General features: G+C 39.9%; 1 non-coding gene across 1 annotated transcript; it reads right to left on the minus strand.

The window, feature by feature from the left end:
* Window positions 1-5,005: 5,005 nt before the first annotated feature.
* Window positions 5,006-5,113, minus strand: LOC130983504 (small nucleolar RNA R71). The gene has a single exon (XR_009087489.1). It is a non-coding gene; the product is annotated as a small nucleolar RNA R71 (small nucleolar RNA).
* Window positions 5,114-25,838: the final 20,725 nt, after the last annotated feature.

A 25,838-nucleotide genomic window follows, 5' to 3' on the forward strand; every position in this document is an offset into this window, starting at 1 on the left:
CCTCTTAGAAGTTGACTTTGGAGAAACAGGATTTATATTTTAGTTTACTTTTGGGAATGTATATATTTTTCTAGTCGGCCTTTGCTTCGCAGATCGAGACTAGAGTTTGTTATATAACTTCTTGGAATTCTATATTATCTATACATGTTTCTTCTATTTCCTACTATCACGTTTTCTACTCTAAACGCTTCGAGTGCAACGCGATTTCTATTCGTTTTACTTAACCTTATTCTTCAAGGATCCTAGTTAAACTTCCTTTCATATATATCTGTGTACGTATTTTACTTTTAGAGGTCATAACACCTCACCACCTCTAATTTACAAACTTAAGCGTAAAGCGCTGTATGGTAGGGTTTTACACACCCTTCTTTCGGTAAGTTTACTGCTGCCATCGCCACCTCCAGTGGCTGTCTGATGAGCGGATAATTTGTACGCTTTTTGGCATTATTTTTAGTATGTTTTTAGTATGTTTTAGTTAGTTTTTAGTATATTTTTATTAGTTTTTAGTTAAAATTCACTTTTCTGGACTTTACTATGAGTTTGTGTGTTTTTCTGTGATTTCAGGTATTTTCTGGCTGAAATTGAGGGACCTGAGCAAAAATCTGATTCAGAGACTGAAATGGACTGCAGATGCTGTTGGATTCTGACCTCCCTGCACTCGAAGTGGATTTTCTGGAGCTACAGAAGCCCAATTGGCGCGCTCTCAACGGCGTTGGAAAGTAGACATCCTGGGCTTTCCAGCAATGTATAATAGTCCATACTTTATCTGAGATTTGATGGCCAAAACCGGCGTTCCAAATCAGCTCAAAACTGCCCGGCGTTTAACGCCGGAACTGGCACAAGAATGGGAGTTAAACGCCCAAACTGGCACAAAAGCTGGCGTTTAACTCCAAGAAGAGTCTCTACACAAAAATGCTTCAATGCTCAGCCCAAGCACACACCAAGTGGGCCCGGAAGTGGATTTTTATGTCATTTACTCATTTCTGTAAACCCTAGGCTACTAGTTCTCTATATATAAGGACCTTTTACTATTGTATTTTCATCTTGGTTTTTCTGGTTCCCTGATGAGCGGATAATTTGTATACTTTTTGGCATTGTTTTTAGTATGTTTTTGATATGATCTAGTTAGTTTTTAGTATATTTTTATTAGTTTTTAGTTAAAATTCACTTTTCTGGACTTTACTATGAGTTTGTGTGTTTTTCTGTGATTTCAGGTATTTTCTGGCTGAAATTGAGGGACCTGAGCAAAAATCTGATCCAGAGACCAAAAAGGACTGCAGATGCTGTTGGATTCTGACCTCCCTGCACTCGAAGCGGATTTTCTGGAGCTACAGAAGCCCAATTGGCGCGCTCTCAACGGCGTTGGAAAGTAGACATCCTGGGCTTTCCAGCAATATATGATAGTCCATACTTTGCCCAAGATTTGATGGCCTAAACCGGCGTTCAAAGTCACCTCAAGAAATCCCAGCGTTAAACGCTGGAACTGGCACCTAATTGGGAGTTAAACGCCCAAACTGGCACTAAAGCTGGCGTTTAACTCCAAGGAGAGTCTCTACACGAAATTTCTTCATTGCGCAGCCCAAGCACACACCAAGTGGGCCCGGAAGTGGATTTTTATGTCATTTACTCATCTATGTACTAGTTTTCTATAAGTAGGACCTTTTACTATTGTATTAAAACATCTTGGTAGCTATCTTTGAGTTTTATGCTATCTTAGATCATTGGGAGGCTGGCCATTCGGCCATGCCTAGACCTTATGCTTATGTATTTTCAACGGTGGAGTTTCTACACACCATAGATTAAGGTGTGGAGCTCTGCTGTACCTCGAGTATTAATGCAATTACTATTGTTCTTCCATTCAATTCCGCTTGTTCTTTATCCAAGATATCACTTGTTCTTCAACATGATGAAGGTGATGATTGACGCCCATCACCATTCTCACCCATGAACAAGGTGACTGACAACCATTCTTGTTCTACAAGCATCTGAGGCTTAGTGAATATCTCTTGGATTCTTCGGAATCTTTGTGGTATAGGCAGGACCTGATGGCGGCATTCAAGAGAATCCGGAAGGTCTAAACCTTGTCTGTGGTATTCTGAGTAGGATTCAATGATTGAATGACTGTGACGTGCTTCAAACCTGTAACCTACTGGGCATTAGTGACAGACGCAAAAGAGTTATTCTATTCCGGTAGGGGAGGGAACCAAACCGGTGATTGGCAGCACTGTGACAGAGTGTGTGCATTAGCTTTCACTGCGCGGATGGGAGGTAGCTGCTGACAACAGTGAAACCTTACACGAGCTTGCCATGGAAAGGAGTAAGAAAGGATTGGATGAAGGCATTAGGAAAGCAGAGAGACGGAAGGGAAGGCATCTTCATACACTTGTCTGAAGCTCTCACACCAATGATATACATAAGTATCACTATCCTTATCTTTTATGTTATTTTCGTTCATCACCATATACATCTGAGTTTGCCTGACTAAGATTTACAAGATGACCATAGCTTGCTTCAATACTAACAATCTCCGTGGGATCGACCCTTACTCACGTAAGGTTTATTACTTGGACGACCCAGTGCACTTGCTGGTTAGTTGTGCGAAGTTGTGTAATGCCATGGTATTGAGCCACCAAGTTCTTGGAGCCATTACCGGGGATTATTTGAGTTGTGAAAAAGTATTGTTCACAATTTCGCGCACCAAGTTTTTGGCGCCGTTGCCGGGGATTGTTCAAGTTTTGAGCAAGCTTGTGGTAACATCAGTGCCAAGATCCGGCAACAACATCAAGTTTTTGGTGTTATTGCCCGGGATTGTTTAGGCTGGACAACTGACGGTTCATCTTGTTGCTTAGATTAGGTATTATTTTTTTCGAAATTCTTGAAGATGAATTCTAGAGTTTCATGATGATTTGTTGAAATCTGGCTGGCTGAGAAGTCATGTCTAATCTGATTGGACCGAGGTTTCAACTTATCACCACAAGAGCTTGTTGATTCTCATCAATTTTGCTCTTGGAGCAGTGATCTGCTAAGATTTGGCTGACCTTTGGTCATGTCTAGTGTTTTGGACCGAAGCTTTCTTTGAAAGCTTGGCTGGCTGTGAAGCCATGTCTAATTCCTGGACCGGAGTCTTAGACTAGCATTGCACTGATTCCTGGAATTCTCATTAAGAATTTTGATACCTTTTTCCTACTTAATTTTCGAAAAACACAAAAAAAATTACAAAATCATAAAAAGACCAAAAATATTTGATGTTTCTTGCTTAAGTTTAGTGTCTCATCTTAAGTTTGGTGTCAATTGCATGCATTCATTCATGTGTCTTAAGGATTCTCAAGTAATTCTTGATGATTTTTGTGTTCTAATCTTTGAATTCTATTGACTTGAAGCATTTTGTGTGTCTCATATGCATTCTCATATTGTTAGTGTCAGTAGTATACAAACTGCTAAGTTTGGTGTCTTGCATGCATGGTTAATTGATTCATTTTGCATTTTGATTATTAAAAATCCAAAAATATTTTTAATTTGTGTCTTTTCAAGTCAATGATACAAAGAATTGAAGATTCAGAACATACTGCAGAGGAATTACACAGAAAAAGCTGAGCATTCAAAAATGCCCAGTGAAGAAGGCAGACTGGCGTTCAAACGCCAGCCAGGGTACCTGGTTGGGCGTTTAACGCCCAAAAAGGGTGCATTTTGGGCGTTAAACGCCAGAATGTATACCATTCTGGGCGTTTAACGCCAGGATGGTGCTAGGGGGAAGATTTTGTTTTCAAAATGAATTTTTTTTTTTAAGTTTTCAAAGTTTTTCAAAATCAAATCTTTTTCAAATCATATCTTTTCAATCAAATGTTTTCAAAATTAATTTCTTTCCTTTTTAAAAGATACTTACTAACAATTAATGATTTGATTGAACATCTCAAAAATTGTTGCCTTTTCTGTTGAGAAAGGTTTTATGTTTGAATCATATCTTTTCTTGTTAGGCAAGTCATTAATTTTTAAAATCATATCTTTTCAAATTGTTTTCAAATCATATCTTTTAAAATTGTTTTCAAATCATATCTTCTCAATCACATCTTTTTAAAAAAAACCATAACTTTTCAATCAAATCTTTTTAACCACATTTTTTTTCAAATAGTTTTCAATCAAATCTTCTTAATTTCTAATTTTAAAATCTTTTTCAAAAATCACTTGATTTCTTTTCCACTTTGATTTTCGAAAATCAATTAGTGTTTTTCAAAATGTTTTCAAAATCTTTTAATTAATTTTCGAAAAATTACTTCCCTCCTTCTCACATCCTTCTATTTATGGAGTACCACTCCTTCTTAATGCACAATTCGAACCTTATCTAAGTAAAGTTCGAATTCTCCTTCTCCTTCTTCTTTCTATTTCTCTTTTCCTCTGACACCTCAAGGAATCTCTATACTTTGACATAGAGGATTCCACATTTTCTTGTTCTCTTCTCTTTCATATGAGCAGGAGCAGAGACAAAGGCATTCTTGTTGAAGCTGACCCTGAACCCGAAAGGACCTTGAAGAGAAAACTAAGAGAAGCCAAAACACAACTCTCTTTGGAGGACCTGACCGAATTCTTCAAGGAAGAAGAACAAATGGCAGCCGAAAACAACAACAATGCAAACAATGCAAGGAAGGTGCTGGGTGACTTTACTGCACCTACTCCTGATTTCTATGGGAGAAGCATCTCTATCCCTGCCATTGGAGCAAACAACTTTGAGCTTAAGCCTCAATTAGTTTCTCTAATGCAACAGAATTGCAAGTTCCATGGACTTCCAATGGAAGATCCTCATCAGTTCTTAGCTGAATTCTTGCAAATCTGTGACACAGTCAAGACTAATGGGGTTGACCCTGAGGTCTATAGACTGATGCTATTCCCTTTTGCTGTAAGAGACAGAGCTAGAATATGGTTGGATTCTCAACCTAAAGAAAGCCTGGACTCTTGGGAAAAGCTAGTCAATGCCTTCTTGGCAAAGTTCTTTCCACCACAAAGATGGAGTAAGCTTAGAGTGGAAGTCCAAACCTTCAGACAGAAGGATGGAGAATCCCTCTATGAAGCTTGGGAAAGATACAAACAATTAATCAGAAAATGTCCCTCTGACATGCTTTCTGAATGGAGCATCATAGGTATTTTCTATGATGGTCTCTCTGAACTATCCAAGATGTCCTTGGATAGCTCTGCTGGAGGATCTCTTCATCTGAAGAAGACGCCTACTGAGGCTCAAGAACTGATTGAAATGGTTGCAAATAACCAATTCATGTACACTTCTGAAAGGAATCCTGTGAACAATGGGACTAGTCAGAAGAAAGGAGTTCTTGAAATTGACACTCTGAATGCCATTTTGGCTCAGAATAAAATATTGACTCAACAAGTCAATCTGATTTCTCAAAGTCTGTCTGGAATGCAAAATGCACCAAACAGTACTAAGGATGCTTCATCTGAGGAAGAAGCTTATGATCCTGAGAACCCTTCAATGGAAGAGGTAAATTACCTGGGAGAACCCTATGGTAACACCTATAATTCTTCATGGAGAAATCACCCAAATCTCTCATGGAAGAATCAAGAGAGACCTCAACAAGGTTTCAATAATAATGGTGGAAGAAACAGGTTTAACAATGGTAAACCTTTTCCATCATCTTCTCAGCAACAGACAGAGAGCTCTAAGCAGAATACCTCTGACTTAGCAACCATGGTCTCTGATCTAATCAAAACCACTCAAAGTTTCATGACTGAAACTAGATCCTCCATTAGGAATTTGGAAGGACAAGTGGGTCAGCTGAGCAAGAAAATTACTGAACTTCCCCCAAGCACTCTCCCAAGTAACACTGAAGAAAATCCAAAAGGAGAGTGCAAAGCCATAAATATGGCCGAATTCTGGGAGGAAGAAGAGGCAGTGAACGCCACTGAGGAAGGCCTCACTGGACGTCCACTGGCCTCCAATGAGTTCCCCAATGAGGAACCTTGGGAATCTGAGGCTCAAACTGAGACCATAGAGATTCCCTTGGACTTACTACTGCCTTTCATGAGCTCTGATGAGTATTCTTCCTCTGAAGAGGATGAGTATGTCACTGAAGAGCAAGTTGCTAAATACCTTGGAGCAATCATGAAGCTGAATGACAAGTTATTTGGAAATGAGACTTGGGAGGATGAACCCCCTTTGCTCACCAAAGAACTGGATAACTTGTCTAGGCAGCAATTGCCTCAAAAGAGGCAAGATCCTGGGAAGTTTTCTATACCTTGTACCATAGGCACCATGACCTTCAAGAAGGCCTTGTGTGACTTGGGGTCAAGTATAAACCTCATGCCCCTCTCTGTAATGGAGAAATTAGGGATCTTTGAGGTGCAAGCTGCAAAAATCTCACTAGAGATGGCAGACAACTCAAGAAAACAAGCCTATGGACTTGTAGAGGATGTTCTGGTTAAGGTTGAAGACCATTACATTCCTACTGATTTCATAGTCCTAGAGACTGGGAAGTGCATGGATGAATCAATCATCCTTGGCAGACCCTTCCTAGCCACAGCAAAGGCTGTGATTGATGTTGATAGAGGAGAGTTGATAATTCAAGTGAATGAAGAATCCTTGGTGTTTAAGGCCCAAGGATATCCCTCTGTCATCATGGAGAAGAAGCATGAAGAGCTTCTCTCAAAACAGAGCCAAACAGAGCCCCCACAGTCAGACTCTAAGTTTGGTGTTGGGAGGCCACAATCAAACTCTAAGTTTGGTGTTGGGAAGTTCCAACACGGTTCCGAGCATCTCTGAGGCTCCATGAGAGTCCTCTGTCAAGCTAATGACAGTAAAGAAGCGCTTGTTGGGAGGCAACCCAATGTTTTATAATTAATTATTTTCTTTTGTTATTTTATTTTTTTTGTAGGTTGATGATCATAAGAAGTCACAAAAACAATGAAAAAAGCAAAAACAAAATGAAAAACAGGAAGAAAAACAGCACACCCTGGAGGAAGATGCTGCTGGCGTTCAAACGCCAGTCAGCCTAGCAGTTGGGCGTTTAACGCCCAGTCTGGCACCATTCTGGGCGTTTAACGCCAGAAAGGGGCACCAGACTGGCGTTAAACGCCAGTAAAGGGCAAAAACCTGGCGTTAAACGCCAGGAATGGGCACCAGCCCGGCGTTTAACGCCAGAAAAGGCTCAAAACGTGATTTTGAGCAACATTTGGTGCAGGGATGATTTTTCCTTGACACCACAGGATCTGTGGACCCCACAGGACCCCACCATCACTCTCTCTCTTCTTCCCCCATTTACCAATCACCTCAATACCTCTTCCCCAAAAACCCTTCACCTATCAAATCCCATCTTTCTCTTCACCACTCACATCCATCCTTCATAAAACCCCACCAACCTCACCCTTCAAATTCAAACCACTTTCCCTCCCAAACCCACCCTCAAATGGCCGAACCCTCATCCCCCTCTTTCCTATATAAACCCTCTTTACCCCTTCATTTTCCACTACCTAAACACCACCATCTCCCTCTTCCTCATTTCTTCTTCTTCTACTCTCTTCTTTCTTCTTTTGCTCGAGGACGAGCAAACATTTTAAGTTTGGTGTGGTGAAAGCGTTGCTTTTTCGTTTTTCCATAACCATTTATGGCATCCAAGGCCAGAGAAACCTCTAGAAAGAGGAAAGGGAAGGCAAAGGCTTCCACCTCCGAGTCATGGGAGATGGATAGATTCCTCTCAAGGGTGCATCAAGACCACTTCTATGAAGTTGTGGCCTTGAAGAAGGTGATCCCCGAAGTCCCCTTTTCACTCAAAAAGGGTGAATATCCGGGGATCCGCCATGAGATCCGAAGAAGAGGTTGGGAAGTACTTACCAACCCCATTCAACAAGTCGGAATCTTGATGGTTCAAGAGTTCTATGCCAATGCATGGATCACCAAGAACCATGACCAAAGTGTGAACCCGGAACCAAAGAATTATCTTACTATGGTTCGGGGGAAATACTTGGATTTTAGTCCGGAAAGTGTGAGGGTGGCGTTCAACTTGCCTATGATGCAAGGAGATGAGCATCCTTACACTAGAAGGGTCAACTTTGATCAAAGGTTGGACCAAGTCCTCACAGTCATATGTGAAGAGGGCGCACAATGGAAGCAAGATTCAAGAGGAAAGCCGGTCCAATTGAGAAGGCATGACCTCAAACCCGTGGCTAGAGGATGGTTAGAGTTCATACAACGCTCAATCATTCCCACTAGCAACCGGTCCGAAGTTACCATAGACCGGGCTATCATGATCCATAGCATCATGATTGGAGAAGAAATAGAGGTTCATGAGGTTATAGCCCAAGAACTCTATAGGGTGGCGGACAAGACCTCTACCTTGGCAAGGTTAGCCTTTCCTCACCTCATTTGTCACCTCTGTTATTCAGTGGGAGTTGACATAGAGGGAGACATCACCATTGATGAGGACAAGCCCATCACTAAGAAAAGGATGGAGTACACAAGAGATCCCACTCATCATGAGATCCCTGAGATTCCTCAAGGGATGAATTTTCCTCCACAAGACTATTGGGGGCAACTAAACACCTCCCTAGGAGAGTTGAGTTCCAATATGGGACAACTAAGGGTGGAGCATCAAGAACACTCCATTCTCCTCCATGAAATTAGAGAAGACCAAAGAATCATGAGGGAGGAGCAACAAAGACAAGGAAGAGACATTGAGGAGCTCAAGCACTCCATAGGATCTTCAAGAGCAAGAAAGAGCCGCCATCACTAAGGTGGACCCATTCCTTGATTTTCTTGTTCTTTATTCTTCTGTTTTTCGATTTTTATGCTTTATGTTTGTCCATGTTTGTGTCTTGTGATCATTAGTGTCTTAGTGTCTATGCCTTAAAGTTATGAATGTCCTATGAATCCATCACCCTTCTTGAATAAAAATGTGCTTAATTGAAAAAGGAAGAATTGCATGAATTTTGAATTTTATAATAGTTTAATTATTTTGATGTGGTGGCAATATTTTTGTTCTCTGAATGTATGCTTAAACAGTGCATATGTATCTTGAATTTGTGGTTCATGAATGTTGGCTCTTGAAAGAATGATGAAAAAGGAGACATGTTATTGAGGATCTGAAAAATCAATAAAATTATTCTTGAAGCAAGAAAAAGCATTGCTATTCAAAAAAAAAAAAAAAAAACCGAAAAAAAAAAGAGAAAAAAAAAGAAAACGAAAAAAAAATAAGAGTTGTGATCCAAGGCAAATAAGAGTGTGCTTAAGAACCCTGGACACCTCTAATTGGGGACTTTAGCAAAGCTAAGTCACAATCTGAAAAGGTTCACCCAATTATGTGTCTGTGGCATGTATGTATCCGGTGGTAATACTGGAAAGACAGAGTGCTTTGGGCCACAGCCAAGACTCAATAAATAGCTATGTTCAAGAATCATCATACTTTACTAGGAGAATCATTAACACTATCTGGATTCTAAGTTCCTAAAGAAGCCAACCATTCTGAATTTCAAAGGATAGATTGAGATGCCAAAACTGTTCAGAGGCAAAAAGTTAAAAGCCCCGCTCATCTAATTAATACTGATCTTCACAGATGTTTTTGGAATTCATTGCATATTCTCTTCTTTTTAACTTATTTGATCTTAAGTTGCTTGGGGACAAGCAACAATTTAAGTTTGGTGTTGTGATGAGCGGATAATTTGTATACTTTTTGGCATTGTTTTTAGTATGTTTTTGATATGATCTAGTTAGTTTTTAGTATATTTTTATTAGTTTTTAGTTAAAATTCACTTTTCTGGACTTTACTATGAGTTTGTGTGTTTTTCTGTGATTTCAGGTATTTTCTGGCTGAAATTGAGGGACCTGAGCAAAAATCTGATCCAGAGACCAAAAAGGACTGCAGATGCTGTTGGATTCTGACCTCCCTGCACTCGAAGCGGATTTTCTGGAGCTACAGAAGCCCAATTGGCGCGCTCTCAACGGCGTTGGAAAGTAGACATCCTGGGATTTCCAGCAATATATGATAGTCCATACTTTGCCCAAGATTTGATGGCCCAAACCGGCGTTCAAAGTCACCTCAAGAAATCCCAGCGTTAAACGCTGGAACTGGCACCTAATTGGGAGTTAAACGCCCAAACTGGCACTAAAGCTGGCGTTTAACTCCAAGGAGAGTCTCTACACGAAATTTCTTCATTGCTCAGCCCAAGCACACACCAAGTGGGCCCGGAAGTGGATTTTTATGTCATTTACTCATCTATGTACTAGTTTTCTATAAGTAGGACCTTTTACTATTGTATTAAAACATCTTGGTAGCTATCTTTGAGTTTTATGCTATCTTAGATCATTGGGAGGCTGGCCATTCGGCCATGCCTAGACCTTATGCTTATGTATTTTCAACGGTGGAGTTTCTACACACCATAGATTAAGGTGTGGAGCTCTGCTGTACCTCGAGTATTAATGCAATTACTATTGTTCTTCCATTCAATTCCGCTTGTTCTTTATCCAAGATATCACTTGTTCTTCAACATGATGAAGGTGATGATTGACGCCCATCACCATTCTCACCCATGAACAAGGTGACTGACAACCATTCTTGTTCTACAAGCATCTGAGGCTTAGTGAATATCTCTTGGATTCTTCGGAATCTTCGTGGTATAGGCAGGACCTGATGGCGGCATTCAAGAGAATCCGGAAGGTCTAAACCTTGTCTGTGGTATTCTGAGTAGGATTCAATGATTGAATGACTGTGACGTGCTTCAAACCTGTAACCTACTGGGCGTTAGTGACAGACGCAAAAGAGTTATTCTATTCCGGTAGGGGAGGGAACCAAACCGGTGATTGGCAGCACTGTGACAGAGTGTGTGCATTAGCTTTCACTGCGCGGATGGGAGGTAGCTGCTGACAACAGTGAAACCTTACACGAGCTTGCCATGGAAAGGAGTAAGAAAGGATTGGATGAAGGCATTAGGAAAGCAGAGAGACGGAAGGGAAGGCATCTTCATACACTTGTCTGAAGCTCTCACACCAATGATATACATAAGTATCACTATCCTTATCTTTTATGTTATTTTCGTTCATCACCATATACATCTGAGTTTGCCTGACTAAGATTTACAAGATGACCATAGCTTGCTTCAATACTAACAATCTCCGTGGGATCGACCCTTACTCACGTAAGGTTTATTACTTGGACGACCCAGTGCACTTGCTGGTTAGTTGTGCGAAGTTGTGTAATGCCATGGTATTGAGCCACCAAGTTCTTGGAGCCATTACCGGGGATTATTTGAGTTGTGAAAAAGTATTGTTCACAATTTCGCGCACCATTCCCTCTCTGGGGCCGAAGCCAATGATCACTTTTGTTCTTATGTATTTTCAACGGTGGAGTTTCTACACACCATAGATTAAGGTGTGGAGCTCTGCTGTACCTCGAGTATTAATGCAATTACTATTGTTCTTCTATTCAATTCAGCTTGTTCTTATTCCAAGATATTCATTCGCACTCAAGAACTTGATGAATGTGATGATTATGTGACGCTCATCATCATTCTCACTTATGAACGTGTGCCTGACAACCACTCCCGTTCTACAAGCAAACAAGGCTTGAATGTTTATCTCTTGGATTCTTTAACCGGAATCTTCGTGGTATAAGCTAGAATTGATGGCGGCATTCAAGAGAATTCGAAAGGTCTAAACCTTGTCTGTGGTATTCTGAGTAGGATTCAATGATTGAATGACTGTGACGAGCTTCAAACTCGCGATTGTGGGGCGTTAATGACAGACGCAAAAGAATCACTGGATTCTATTCCGACATGATCGAGAACCGACAGCTGGATAGCCGTGCCGTGACAGGGTGCGTTGAACATTTGCACTGAGAGGACGGGACTGTAGCCATTGACAACGGTGATGCCCAACATACAGCTTGCCATGGAAAGGAGAAGAAGGATTGGATGAAGACAGTAGGAAAGCAGAGAGACGGAAGGGACAAAGCATCTCCATTCGCTTATCTGAAGTTCACACCAATGAATTGCATAAGTATCTCTATCTTTATCTTTATGTTTTAGTCATATATCATCCATAACCATTTGAGTCTGCCTGACTAAGATTTACAAGGTGACCATAGCTTGCTTCATACCAACAATCTCCGTGGGATCGACACTCGCATAAGGTTTATTACTTGGACGACTCAGTGCACTTGCTGGTTAGTTGTGCGAAGTTGTGTTTATGCCATGGTATTGAACACCAAGTTTTTGGATTCATTACCAGGGATTATTTGAGTTGTGAAAAGTATTGATCACAATTTCCCATATCACTGTCACAGAGTAGCTGCCACCCCCTTCCCTCTGCTTTATTTCTGCAGCTGCCACCCCCTTCCCTCTGCTTTGTTTCTGGCGTTGCTCTATTTCATGGTTTTTGTTTAATTTTTCTTTTAATTTCCATTCAGTTCAAGTAATTTTGGTTAGTTAGCTTGATTTTAGTTATCAGTTTAGTTAGGTTAGTTTGCTATTAGTTGATTCTAGGCTGTTAGGTTAGGATAACTTAGTTACCTTAGATTATTAGGTTCTAATTATTGCTGAAAAGTGTTTGGATTGACCTGAATTAGTGGATAGGTTGCTGGAAGAGTTTGGTTAATTATTTGATTATGTGAATTGCTACTTGGTAGATGCTTATGGCTATTAGTGTAACACCTTACCATACAAAGCTTTACGCTTAAGCCGTAAAACAGAGGTAGTGTGGTATTATGACCTTTAAAATAAAATATATACAACAATAATAGTGAAAAGGAGATAGTATACTAGGAGCATTAAAAAATGGATAATTCAAAATTGCAAAATAAAAAGCGCAACGCTCAGAAAACTGAGATTACTTGCGTGCGAAGAAAACTAAAGATCAAAGGTATAAACGAACAGAAAGTGAGAATAGGGGGCCAAAAATACAAAATAACGAGCTCCTAACTCAGCCTGCGAAGCTAATGCTGGCCGGAGAATATTTACATACACATATACATACCCCAAAGTCCAAAATACAAAGATAAATTCTAATTCTCCATAAACCTCTAAGAGGTACAAAATAAAGTAGCTGTTTAGAGAGTTAAGTATATATATAAATATAAACTATACATCAAAAGAAAACCCAGAAACCGCTCAGCTACAGAAGTCCAGACACCTACTGAAGAGCCTCTCGACCTGCATCTAAAAAGCAACAACACAGTATGGGGTGAGAGCCGGAGGTTTTCAGCGTGATAAAGGTGCCACGCATATAAGATATAAGGTCTTGGGAATGCTAGAGGCAATCCTAGAATTCCGACACTCGGATTATGAAGCTTAAGGTACTAAACAAAAACCATAAAAGGGTAGTTATCTAGGGAGATCTAAAATCAGCTTAAACTTAATCTTAACACTAAACCTGTCCACCTTTCCTCCATTCCTCCATCTCCGGTGAGTTTACAAAGACAGACAAACAGACAATTGCAAGCACAAGTAGGAGACAAGTAGTGCAAGTAGCACATATAGCATAATATATTCAGTTAGGCATTCCCAAGTAATGCATAGCAAACAAACAAACAAAATGCACATGATGTACGCCTGTCCTGTGGCTGATGAGGCTCATATGTCGGTTATCAAGCCAACCCGACAAGTTCAAAACCCTTGAACTGTCCCCGGTCGTGCATCCCCATGAGTCTATGCATAGCTTTTTTCTCATTTTATTCATAAATCATACATCCATATATAATTTTACTCAATAGCAGATAATCATTTCCAGGAATTTATATGTGCCCGGTCACTCTTACGACATAGGGTCAACAGAGTATCGAGTCTCAACCTAGTATACATGGTAGCAAGCTATGGTATTCTACCCAAAAAAACTCGTATCTCAGATAATATTAAATGTATAAGCCACATAAGTATTCATAATCGTTAATATTCATTACAAAATTGTTCATCATAGCCATGGCATCATATATCCTTCATGCATACACATTCTCCTCATGTACTCATCACTTTTAACCTTTACTTCACTCCCAAGTTTCCTCTATTACCTAATTTTAGGTTATTACTAGGCCTACCATTATGTTATAGGGCTAAAAAGGGTGAAAACAAAGGTTTGGAGGTTCAAAATTGAGATTTAAAACACAAAATACCTTTGCTGAAAACAAGGGAGTCACGCGTACGCATGGGCCACATGTACACGTGGGCATGCAAACGGACCATTACGCGTACGCATCCCCTATATACGCGTACGCATGGGCACTTAACAGAAGCACACAGATACGATGGGATTTTTGCATACACAAGCACCCCATGTCACGCATACGCGAGGACATGCATCCTGGCCCATTACGGGTACGCATAGGGAGGAGGCAGTGGCGACAGTTCGCGAATGGGGGTGTATGCGTGCTCAAAATTTCCATGCCATGTGTACGTGTGTGCCATGCGTACGCATGGGCGTACGTTTTTCCAATAATTTACATAAGTTTGAAAAAGCAGCAGAATTCCAGTTTTTAACCCCAAACTTCTGACGCGCATAACTTTTTCGTTTTAAATCATTTTTTTCCGTTCTTCGAACAGCGTAAACTTCACGGACCCAGTTTTTTTTGTATAAAACAAGTTTGAAACCATTTGGGGGTCTGGAAGCCAAGTTATGGCTTGCCAAAGTTTGGCCAAAAACCAATTTTTTTACACAAACCTCTAAATCTCTACTTTCTTTCAAAAACTCACTCCAACTCAACTCATCATACTTATAATAATCAATACAACATATCTTTATCAATATCACAACATTCTTCACAATCCTACTGGTGCACGAATTTGCAATCCGTACAACTTACCAGCAAGTGCACTGGGTCGTCCAAGTAATACCTTACGTGAGTAAGGGTCGATCCCACGGAGATTATTGGTTTGAAGCAAGCTATGTTTATTTTATTATTCTTAGTCAGGATATTAATTAAAATTATCAGTTGGAATTATTAGATTGGAAAAATAAAAGAGAATAAAATCGTTACTTGTTGTGCAGTAATGGGAAATATGTTCGAGTTTTGGAGATGCTTTGTCCTCTGAATTTCTGCAATGTAATATTCAACTCAATTGTTTGTAAAGCACGTCTACGGCAAGCTGTATGTAGGGTGTCACTATTGTCAGTGGCTACCTCCCATCCTCTCAGTGAAAATGGTCCAGATGCTCTGTCACAGCACGGGTAATCAGCTGTTGGTTCTCGATCATGTTGGAATAGAATCCATTGATCCTTTTGCGTTTGTCATCATGCCCAGCAATCGCGAGTTTGAAGCTCGTCACAGCCATTCAATCCCGGAATCCTACTCGGAATACCACAGACAAGGTTTAGACTTTTCGGATCCTCAAGAATGGCCGCCATCAATTCTAGCTTATACCGCGAAGATTCTGATTAAAGAATCTAAGAGAAGCTCATTCAATCTGATGTAGAAAGGAGGTGTTTGTCAGGCACGCATTCATGAGTTGAGGAAGGTGATGAGTGTCACGGATCATCACCTTCTCTATGATTAAGCACAAATGAACATCTTAGATAGTAGCATACAAACGTTTGAGTGGAGAAATAAAAACAATTGCATTAATTCATCGAGACGCTGCAGAGCTCCTCACCCCCAACAATGGAGTTTAGAGACTCATGCCGTCAAAGTGTATAAAATTCAGATCTGAAAATGTCATGAGGTACAAGATAAGTCTCTAAAAGTTGTTTAAATAGTAAACTAGTAACCTAGGTTTACAGAATATGAATAAACTAAGATAATTGGTACAGAAATCCACTTCTTGGGCCCACTTGGTGTGTGCTGGGGCTGAGACTAAAGCTATCCACGAGCTGAGGCTTTTCTTGGAGTTGAACTCCAAGTTATAACGTGTTTTGGGCGTTCAACTCCGGATCATGACGTGTTTCTGGCGTTTAACTCCAGACAGCAGCATGTACTTGGCGTTCAACGCCAAGTTACGTCGTCTATCTTTGCACAAAGTATGAACTATTATATATTGCTGGAAAGCCCTGGATGTCTACTTTCCAACGCCATTGAGAACAAGCCAATCGGAATCCTGTAGCTCCAGAAAATCCATGCAGGGAGGTCAGGATCCAACAGCATCAGCAGTCCTTTTTCAGCCTAACTCAGATTTTTGCTTAGCTCCCTCAATTTCAGCCAGAAAATACCTGAAATCACAAAAAAACACACAAACTCATAGTAGAGTCCAGAAATATGATTTTTTCCTAAAAAACTAATAATATTCTACTAAAAACCAATTAAAACATACTAAAATCTACATGAAATTACCCCCAAAAAGCGTATAAAATATCCGCTCATCACAACACCAAACTTAAACTGTTGCTTGTCCCCAAGCAACTAGATGAACAAAATAGGATAAAAAGAATTTAAAGAGTAATAAAGTCTCCGAGTTTTAAGTGAAGCTCAGATTCTAATTTAGATGAGCGGAGCTAGTAGCTTTTTGTTTCTGAACAGTTTTGGCATCTCCCTTTATCCTTTGAAATTCAGAATGATTGGCATCCATAGGAGCTCAGAATTTAGATAGTATTATTGATTCTCCTAGTGTAGTATGTTGATTCTTGAACACAGTTACTTTATGAGTCTTGGCCGTGGCCCTAAGCACTTTGTTTCCAGTATTACCACCGGATACATAAATGCCACAAACACATGACTAGGTGAACCTTTTCAGATTGTGACTCAGCTTTGCTAAAGTCCCCAGTTAGAGGTGTCCAGAGCTCCTAAGCACACTCTTTTTGCTTTGGACCACGACTTTAACCACTCAGTCTCAAGCTTTTCACATGGACCTTCATGACACAAGCACATGGTTAGGGACAGCTTGATTTAGCCGCTTAGACCTGGATTTTATTTCCTTGGGCCCTCCTATCCATTGATGCTCAAAGCCTTGGATCCTTTTTACCCTTGCCTTTTGGTTTTAAGGGCTATTGGCTTTTTCTGCTTGCTTTTTCTTTTTCTTTCTATTTTTTTCGCAAGCCTTTGCTTTTTCTTACTTCAAGAATCAATTTTATGATTTTTCAGATCATCGATAACATTTCTCTTTGTTCATCATTCTTTCAAGAGCCAACAATTTTAACATTCATAAAATTCAATATAAAAAATATGCATTGTTCAGGCATTCATTCAGAAGACAAAAAGTATTGCCACCACATATAAATAATTAGAATTTTCCTTATTAAGAACTCGAAAAAATATTGCCTCTTTATTCTAAAAATCTACTACTTTATTCATGTTTGATGATGATGAGAAAAATAAATTATAGCTTAATTGGAGATAAAATCAAAATAGAGATACTAATTACTACTACTCCTATATAACTTCTAAGGTAAATTTCTATAAAAATACTATCACAGAGTTAAAGCTTAAAATTAGAACTTAACAACCTGTATTTTGGAAAGTGGATGTTCCTCTAGTCTGTAGGGTGCTTGGTCCTTCAAGGAATAGCTTCTGACGCTTTAGTTCCTTCAGTTCACATCCTTGCTCTTCCTGTTCCCTTAGGTGCCATGATCTTGAAGAGTTTTAGCTCAGTGATCATGGCAAATCACACCAAACTTAGAGGTTTGCTTGTCCTCAAGCAAAAGAAAGGAAAGGAAAGGAATAGAGGGAGAGGCAATTTCGAAATCCAAAAGATATGATGAGTTGAAAAAGATTTGAAAAAGATTTAGATTGGAAAAAGATTTGTGTTTATAAATTAAGATACATTTGACATTTTTGAAAAAGGGATTTTAGAAATTAGTGTTTTCAGAAATTAGGATTAAAATTTTTGGAATTGAAGGATGATATTTTAAAACATGTTTATGCAAGAAATTATGAATTGAAACATAAAAATTAGAAAATTTGTGAAGAAAAACGAATTTTACTTCCTCCCCACCATTCTGGCGTTAAACGCCCAACTGCTGCATGTTTTGGGCGTTTAACGCCCAATTATTGCTTCTCCTGGGCGTTCAACACCCAGCTGTTGCTTCTTTCTGGCGTTGAACGCCAGGAAGTCCTTTGTCACTGGGCGTTTTTCTGAACGCCCAGGACGCTATCAATCTGGCGTTAAACGCCCAGAAGGTGCTTCTTTCTGGCGTTCAACGCCCAGAAGATGCTCCTTTCTGGCGTTTAACGCCCAGATGGCTACCCTTACTGGCGTTGAACGCCCAGTGGGTGCTTCTTTTGGGCGTTCAACGCCCAAAACGTTTCTTACTGGCTTTTTCATGCCAGTGAGCTTCCAAATTTCCCTGTAACTCTGTGAATTCAATCAATTGCTATTTTACCTTTTGAAGATACTCTGACATATATCTGTAAAAATCAATTAATTAGCAGAAACAAATAAAATTAAATTTTGTGAGTGGCTGGGTTGCCTCCCAGCAAGCGCTTCTTTAATGTCGTTAGCTGGACTATTACTAAGCTTTTAATCAAGTCTCAATGTTGAGCATTCTTGCTCAAAATTGCTTTCAAGATAATGTTTAACTCTCTGTCCATTAACAATGAACTTTTTGTTAGATTCATTATCCTGAAGCTCTACGTATCCATATGGTGATACACTTGTAATCACATATGGACCTCTCCACCGGGATTTTAATTTCCCGGGGAATAATTTGAGCCTAGAATTAAATAGCAGAACTTTCTGCCCCGGCTCAAAGACTCTGGATGACAATTTCTTATCATGCCATCTTTTCGCTTTCTCTTTGTAAATTTTTGCATTCTCGAAAGCATTGAGTCTAAATTCCTCTAGCTCATTTAACTGGAGCAATCATTTTTCTCCAGCTAACTTGGCATCAAGGTTTAGGAATCTGGTTGCCCAGTAGGCCTTGTGTTCCAGTTCCACTGGCAAGTGACATGACTTTCCATACACAAGCTGGTATGGAGAGGTCCCTATAGGGGGTCTTGAATGCTGTTCTGTATGCCCACAGAGCATCATCCAAGCTTCTTGCTCAATCCCTTCTACGGTTAATTACAGTCCATTCCAGGATTCTTTTGAGTTCTCTATTTGAGACTTCAGCTTGCCCATTAGTCTGTGGGTGATATGGAGTAGCTACCCTGTGGCTAACTCCATAATGAACCAAAGCAGAGTAAAGCTGTTTATTGCAGAAATGAGTGCCCCCATCACTGATTAATACTCTAGGGGTACCAAATCTGCTGAAGATGTGTTTCTGGAGGAATTTTAACACTGTTTTAGTGTCATTAGTGGGTGTTGCAATAGCTTCTACCCATTTGGATACATAATCCACTACCACCAGAATATAAGTGTTTGAGTATGATGGTGGAAAAGGTCCCATGAAGTCAATACCCCATACATCAAACAACTCAATCTCCAAGATCCCTTGTTGAGGCATGGCATAACTGTGAGGCAGATTGCCAGATCTTTGGCAGCTGTCACAATTAAGTACAAACACTCGGGAATCTTTATAGAGAGTAGGCCAGTAGAAGCCACATTGGAGGACTCTTGTGGCTGTTCGCTCACTTCCAAAATGTCCTCCATACTGTGATCCATGGCAGTGCCATAGGATCTTCTGCGCTTCTTCCTTAGGCACACAAATACGAATTACTCCGTCTGCACATCTCTTGAAGAGATATGGTTCATCCCAAAGATAGTACTTTGCATCTGTGATCAATTTTTTTGATTGCTGCCTACTGTACTCTTTGGGTATGAACCTCACTGCCTTGTAGTTTGCAATATCTGCAAACCATGGCACTTCCTGGATGGCAAAGAGTTGCTCATCCGGAAAGGTTTCAGAGATCTCAGTAAGAGGGAGGGATGCCCCTTCTACTGGTTCTATTCGGGACAGGTGATCTGCTACCTGATTCTCTGTCCCTTTTCTGTCTCTTATTTCTATATCAAACTATTGCAGAAGCAACACCCATCTTATAAGTCTGGGTTTTGAATCCTGCTTTGTGAGTAGATATTTAAGAGCAGCATGATCAGTGTACACAATCACTTTTGATCCTACTAAATAGGATCTGAATTTGTCAATGGCGTAAACCACTGCAAGTAGCTCTTTTTCTGTGGTTGTGTAATTCTTCTGTGCGTCATTTAGAACACGGCTGGCATAGTAAATGACGTGCAGAAGCTTGTCATGCCTTTGTCCCAACACTGCACCAATGGCATGGTCACTGGCATCACACATTAGTTCAAATGGCAATATCCAGTTTGGTGCAGAGATGATTGGTGCTGTGACCAATTTAGCTTTCAGAGTCTCAAATGCCTGCAGACACTCCTTATCAAAGACAAATGGCGTGTCAGCAGCTAGCACGTTGCTCAGAGGTTTGGCGATTTTTGAAAAATCCTTTATAAACCTCCTATAGAATCCTGCATGCCCCAGAAAGCTTCTGATTGCCTTAACATTGGCAGGTGGTGGTAATTTTTCAATTACCTCTACCTTAGCTTGATCCACCTCTATTCCCTTGTTCGAGATTTTGTGCCCAAGGACAATTCATTCAGTCACCATAAAGTGACATTTTTCCCAGTTTAAAACCAGGTTAGTCTCTTGGCATCTCTTTAGAACAAGTGCTAGATGGTCAAGACAGGAGCTGAATGAGTCTCCAAATACTGAAAAGTCATCCATGAAGACTTCCAGAAATTTTTCCACCATATCAGAGAAAATTGAGAGCATGCACCTCTGAAAGGTTGCAGGTGCATTGCACAGGCCAAATGGCATCCTTCTGTATGCAAATACTCCAGATGGACATGTGAATGCTGTTTTCTCTTGATCTTTTGGATCGACTGCAATTTGATTATAACCTGAATATCCATCCAGGAAGCAGTAGTATTCATGACCTGCCAGTCTTTCTAGCATCTGGTCTATGAATGGTAAAGGAAAATGATCCTTTCTGGTAGCTGTATTGAGCCTTCTATAATCAATACACATACGCCACCCAGTAACTGTTCTTGTAGGAACCAGTTCATTTTTTTCATTATGAACCACTATCATGCCACCTTTCTTAGGGACGACTTGGACAGGGCTTACCCAGGGGCTATCAGAAATAGGATAAATAATCCCAGCCTCTAGTAACTTAGTGACCTCTTTCTGCACCACCTCCTTCATGGCTGGATTCAGCCGGCTTTGTGGTTGAACCACTGGCTTGGCGTCACCCTCCAGTAAGATCTTGTGCATGCATCTGGCTGGGCTAATGCCCTTGAGATCACTGATGGACCACCCAAGAGCTGTCTTGTGTGTCCATAGCACTTGAATTAGTGCTTCCTCTTCCTGTGGCTCTAAGGTAGAGCTTATGATTACAGGAAAGGTATCACATTCTCCCAGGAATGCATATTTTAGGGATGGTGGTAAAGGTTTGAGCTCGGGTTTAGGAGGTTTCTCCTCTTCCTGAGGGATTTTCAGAGGTTCTACTATTCTCTCTGATTCCTCCAGATCAGGCTGAACATCTTTAAAGATGTCCTCTAGCTCTGATTCGAGACTCTCAGCCATATTGACCTCTCTTACCAGAGAGTCAATAATATCAACACTCATGCAGTCATTTGGGGTGTTTGGATGTTGCATGGCTTTGACAACATTCAACTTGAACTCCTCCTCATTGACTCTCAGGGTTACTTCCCCTTTTTGGACGTCAATGAGGGTTCGGCCAGTTGCTAGGAAAGGTCTTCCTAGAATGAGAGTTGCACTCTTGTGCTCCTCCATTTTCAGCACCACAAAGTCAGTAGGAAAGGCAAATGGCCCAACCTTGACAATCATGTCTTCAATCACGCCTGATGGGTATTTAATGGAGCCATCAGCAAGTTGAAGACATATCCTGGTTGGTTTGATTTCTTCAGTTAAACCAAGCTTTCTGATAGTAGATGCAGGTATTAGGTTGATACTTGCCCCAAGATCACATAGAGCTTGCTTGGTACAAGTACCCTCTAATGTGCATGGTATCATAAAGCTCCCAGGATCTTTAAGCTTCTTAGGTAAGCCTTTCAGAATGACTGCACTGCATTCTTCAGTGAGGTAAACTTTTTCAGTTTCCCTCCAATCCTTCTTATGACTTAAGATCTCTTTCATGAACTTAGCATAAGAGGGTATTTGCTCAAGTGCTTCTGCAAACGGAATCTTTATTTCAAGAGTCCTGAGATAGTCTGCAAAGCGAGCAAATTGCTTATCCTGTTCCGCTTGGCGGAGTTTTTGAGGATAAGGCATTTTGGCTTTATATTCCTCAACCTTAGTTGCTGCAGGTTTATTACCTACAGAAGTGGGTTGGGAAGCCTTTTTAGAAGGGTTGTTATCAGCACTTGTATGTGACTGATCCCCCACTGGCATTTGAATGCCAGGGGTGGAAGATGGAGTGGCGTTAGACGCCACCTCCTTATTTGTTACTGGCGTCTGAACGCCAGAACCACGCTCCCTTTGGGCGTTCAACGCCGGATTCATGCTTGTTTCTGGCGTTGAACGCCATGAATGAGCATGGGCTGGGCGTTCAGCGCCAGCCTTATTCCTCTCTGGGCTCTGATTGTCCTCAGAGGGATTTTGAGTAGCCATTTGTTCATTTCTTGGCTTTCTGTTGCTTTGAAGTGAGGTATTTAATGTTTTCCCACTTCTTAATTGAATTGCTTGGCATTCTTCTGTTATTTGCTTTAACTGTACTTCCATATTCCTGTTAGCCATTCTTGTTTCCTGTAGTATTTCCTTGAATTCGGCTAGTTGCTGGGTTAGAAAGTCTAATTGCTGATTGAATTCATTAGCCTGATCCACAGGACTGAGTTCAGTAGTTACTGTTTTAGCTTCTTCTTTCATGGAAGATTCACTGCTTAGGTACAGATGCTGATTTCTGGCAACTGTATCAATAAGCTCTTGAGCTTCTTCAATTATTTTTCTCATATGTATAGATCCACCAGCTGAGTGGTCTAGAGAAATCTGAGCTTTTTCTGTAAGCCCATAGTAGAAGATGTCTAAATTGCACCCACTCTGAAAACATTTCAGAGGGGCATTTTCTTAGCATCTCTCTGTATCTCTCCCAGGCATCATAAAGGGATTCATTATCTCCTTGTTTGAAGCCTTGGATGCTTAGCCTTAGCTGTGTCATCCGTTTTGGAGGAAAATAGTGATTTAGGAATTTTTCTGACATCTATTTCCATGTTTTTATGTTGCTCTTAGGTTAGTTATTTAACCACCTCTTAGCTTGATCTTTTACAGCAAATGGAAACAGTAGTAATCTGTAGACATCCTGATCTACTTCCTTATCATGCACTGTGTCAGCAATTTGTAAAAATTGTGCCAGAAACTCTGTAGGTTCTTCATGTGGAAGACCGGAATACTGGCAGCTTTGCTGCACCATGATAATGAGCTGAGGATTCAACTCAAAGCTACTAACTCCAATGGAGGGTATACAGATACTACTCCCATATGAAGCAGTAGTGGGGTTAGCATATGACCCCAGAGTCCTCCTGGACTGTTCATTTCCACTTAATTCCATGATGGAACAAGGGAGATGATATGTATGTTGATATTATTTATTTTATAGAAGTGGAATAAATAAAAACGGAATAAAAAATTTGAAAATGTTTTGTGAAGATTTTTTGAAAAAATTTTGAAATTGAAATTCGAAATTTTTATATAAAAATTTCGAAATTATTGTTTAAAATTAGTTAGAAAAGATATTTTTTTTGAATTTTGAATTTTATGATGAAAGAGAAAAACACATAAAAGACACAAAATTTAAAATTTTTAGATCTAATGCTCCTTATTTTCGAAAATTTTGGAGGGAAAACACCAAGGAACACCAAACTTAAAAAATTTTAAGATCAAAACACAAGAAAAACTCAAGAACGCCTTGAAGATTCACAAGAACACAAGAACAAAAGAAAGAACACCAAACTTAAAATTTTTAGAAAACTTTACTAAATTTTCGAAAATTAAAGAAAGATCAACAGGAAAACACCAAACTTAAAGTTTGGCACAAGATTAAATTAAGAAAAATTATTTTTGAAAAAGAATTTTAAAAAGAAGGTGCCCAATTGCCAAGAACATAAGCCAACGCTATAACCAACTAAGTTAAAAATGTAACGTACTTTAAAGATGTATTATTTTTATGGATAAAATAAATTTTTGAAAACTAATGTTTTGAAAAAGCACAAGAAAAACAAGAAAAGACATAGAACAAGAAAAATTAAAGATCAAACAAGAAAAATTGACAAGAACAATTTGAAGATCAAAGAAAAACAAGAACATGCAATTCGAAAAAATTAAGAGACAAGGAAAAGCATGCAATTGACACCAAACTTAGAACAAGACACTAAACTCACAAAAAAATTAGAAATTGATAAAGAAAAATAATATTTTTGAAAAATTTTTATAAAGGGATAATAAAAGATGCAATTCTAGTGAAAAAAAGGATAATTTCTTCCTAATCTAAGCAACAAAATAAACCTTTAGTTGTTCAAACTCGAATAATCCCCGGCAACGGCGCTAAAAACTTGGTGCACGAATTTGCAATCCGTACAACTAACCAGCAAGTGCACTGGGTCGTCCAAGTAATACCTTATGTGAGTAAGGGTCGATCCCACGGAGATTATTGGTTTGAAGCAAGCTATGTTTATTTTATTATTCTTAGTCAGGATATTAATTAAAATTATCAGTTGGAATTATTAGATTGGAAAAATAAAAGAGAATAAAATCGTTACTTGTTGTGCAGTAATGGGAAATATGTTCGAGTTTTGGAGATGCTTTGTCCTCTGAATTTCTGCAATGTAATATTCAACTCAATTGTTTGTAAAGCACGTCTACGGCAAGCTGTATGTAGGGTGTCACCATTGTCAGTGGCTACCTCCCATCCTCTCAGTGAAAATGGTCCAGATGCTCTGTCACAGCACGGCTAATCAGCTGTTGGTTCTTGATCATGTTGGAATAGAATCCATTGATCCTTTTGCGTTTGTCATCATGCCCAGCAATCGCGAGTTTGAAGCTCGTCACAGCCATTCAATCCCGGAATCCTACTCGGAATACCACAGACAAGGTTTAGACTTTCCGGATCCTCAAGAATGGCCGCCATCAATTCTAGCTTATACCGCGAAGATTCTGATTAAAGAATCTAAGAGAAGCTCATTCAATCTGATGTAGAACGGAGGTGTTTGTCAGGCACGCATTCATGAGTTGAGAAAGGTGATGAGTGTCACGGATCATCACCTTCTCTATGATTAAGCGTGAATGAACATCTTAGATAGTAGCATACAAACGTTTGAGTGGAGAAATAAAAACAATTGCATTAATTCATCGAGACGCTGCAGAGCTCCTCACCCCCAACAATGGAGTTTAGAGACTCATGCTGTCAAAGTGTATAAAATTCAGATCTGAAAATGTCATGAGGTACAAGATAAGTCTCTAAAAGTTGTTTAAATAGTAAACTAGTAACCTAGGTTTACAGAATATGAATAAACTAAGATAATTGGTGCAGAAATCCACTTCTGGGGCCCACTTGGTGTGTGCTGGGGCTGAGACTAAAGCTATCCACGAGCTGAGGCTTTTCTTGGAGTTGAACTCCAGGTTATAACGTGTTTTGGGCGTTCAACTCCGGATCATGACGTGTTTCTGGCGTTTAACTCCAGACAGCAGCATGTACTTGGCATTCAACGCCAAGTTACGTCGTCTATCTTTCCGCAAAGTATGGACTATTATATATTGCTGGAAAGCCCTGGATATCTACTTTCCAACGCCGTTAAGAGCGCGCCAATCGGACTCCTGTAGCTCCAGAAAATCCATTTCGAGTGCAGGGAGGTCAGGATCCAACAGCATCAGCAGTCCTTTTTCAGCCTAACTCAGATTTTTGCTTAGCTCCCTCAATTTCAGCCAGAAAATACCTGAAATCACAGAAAAATACATAAACTCATAATAAAGTCCAGAAATATGATTTTTGCCTAAAAACTAATAATATTCTACTAAAAACCAATTAAAA

The sequence above is a fragment of the Arachis stenosperma genome, chromosome 5 (assembly GCF_014773155.1).
Source record: "Arachis stenosperma cultivar V10309 chromosome 5, arast.V10309.gnm1.PFL2, whole genome shotgun sequence".
NCBI lineage: Eukaryota > Viridiplantae > Streptophyta > Magnoliopsida > Fabales > Fabaceae > Arachis > Arachis stenosperma.